Source organism: Orycteropus afer, unplaced genomic scaffold (assembly GCF_000298275.1).
Source record: "Orycteropus afer afer isolate SDZICR_OR568_19922 unplaced genomic scaffold, OryAfe1.0 scaffold00100, whole genome shotgun sequence".
Lineage (NCBI taxonomy): Eukaryota > Metazoa > Chordata > Mammalia > Tubulidentata > Orycteropodidae > Orycteropus > Orycteropus afer.
Genome location: NW_006921687.1, coordinates 2923567 through 2925341, shown reverse-complemented (window position 1 = coordinate 2925341; position 1775 = coordinate 2923567). Strand labels below are relative to the sequence as shown.

Below are 1775 nucleotides of genomic sequence, written 5' to 3'. Positions count from 1 at the left end.
GCAATCCAGATCCACATCAGTGTTCTTTAAGGATCTGGAACAACCAATCACTACTTTTACATGGAAAGGAAGGAGACTTCGGATAAACAAAGCACTACTGAAGACCAAAGTAAGAAGTGTCACACTTCTTGATTGCAAAACCTGCTATACAGCACCAGTAGTAAAAACATCCTGGTATTAGTTGAATGACAGACACATAGAATAATGGAATATAATTGTGAACCCAGAAGTAGATCCATCCACCTATAGACAGCTGATCTTTGACAAAGGGCTGGAATCCATTAAACAGGGGAAAGATAGTCTTTTTAGCAAATTATGCTGGCAAAACAAGATGTCCATTTTCAGAAAAATGAAACAAGATCCATACATCACTCCATACACAAAAACTAACTTAAGATGGATTAAAGACCTAAATGTAAAACCTAAAACTATGAAGATCATCAAAGCAAAAGTAGAAGCAAATTTAGGGATCCTAATTTATGGCATCACATGACCAAAAGTGTACAAACAGCAGAGGACAAAGTAGATGACTGGTACCTTCTAAAAATCAAATTCTTATACACATCAAAAAACTTCTCCATAAGAGTGAAAAGAGACCATACAGATTCAAAACCAAACTCACTGAGGTCGAGTTGGATCTGACTCATAGCGATCCCTCCTTGGGTTTCCAAGGCAGTATTACTACAGAAGTAGATGGCCCAATCTTCCTTCTGAGTAGTGGCTAATGGGTTTGAACTGCCAGCCTCCTGGTTAGCAGTCAAATGCCTTAGGCACTACACCACCAGAGCTCCAAAAAATATGGAATCCTTCACAAATATGTGTGTCATCCTTGCACAGGGGCCATGCAGAGAGGAAAAAATATATGACAAAGATATACTCAACGAGGGACTTATCTCTAAAATGTATAGAAAATTTCAACACTTCAGCAACAAAAAGAAACAATCTAATTCAAAAATAGATTGAGAACATGGACACTTAACTGGATAAGATTTTCAGGCAGCCAAAGAAACACATGAAGAAATGTTCATGATCATTAGCTGTTAGAGAGATGAAAAACAAAACAACAATGAGGTGTCATCTCACCCCAGAAATAATAGCAAAGTTCAACAAGACAGAAAATAAAAAATACTGGCAAGTGTGTGAACAGATTGGAACTCTCATACACTGCTCATGGGATGGTAAATGGTACAACTGTTGTAGAATACAGTATGTGGTTGCTGTTGTTATTGTTGTTAGGTGCTGTCATGTTGGCTCTGACTCATAATGACCCTATGTACCACAAAACAAAACACTGCCTGGTCCTGAGCCAGCCTCACAATCCTTGCTATGCTTGAGCCCATTGGTGCAGCCACTGTATCAATCCATCTTGTTGAGGGCCTTCCCATTTTTCACTGACCCTCCACTTTACCAAGAATGATGTCCTTCTCAAGGGAATGGTCACTTCTAACAACATGATCAAAGTAGGTGAGACAAAGTCTGGTCATTCTCACTTCCAAGGAGCATTCTGCCTGCACTTCTTCTAGGACAGAGTTATTCTTTTTTCTGGCCAACACCAAACTCAAAAGACCAACTTCTTTGGTCTTCCTTATTCATTGTCCAGCTTTCACATGAATATGAGGAAATTGAAAACACCATGGCTTGGGCTCAGCACACCTTAGTCTTCAAAAAGACATCTTTGCTCTTCAGCACTTGAAAGAGGTCCTTGCAGTAGATTTGCCCAGTGCAATATGGGCATCTAATTTCTTGACTACTACTTCCATGGCTGTTTATTGTGA

The 1775-nt window shown here is 39.4% G+C and overlaps 1 pseudogene; it reads right to left on the bottom strand.

Annotated features, from left to right (window-relative positions):
• Positions 1-792: 792 nt before the first annotated feature.
• On the bottom strand, positions 793-936 carry LOC122150183 (annotated as a pseudogene).
• Between the last annotated feature and the right edge of the window lie 839 nt (positions 937-1775).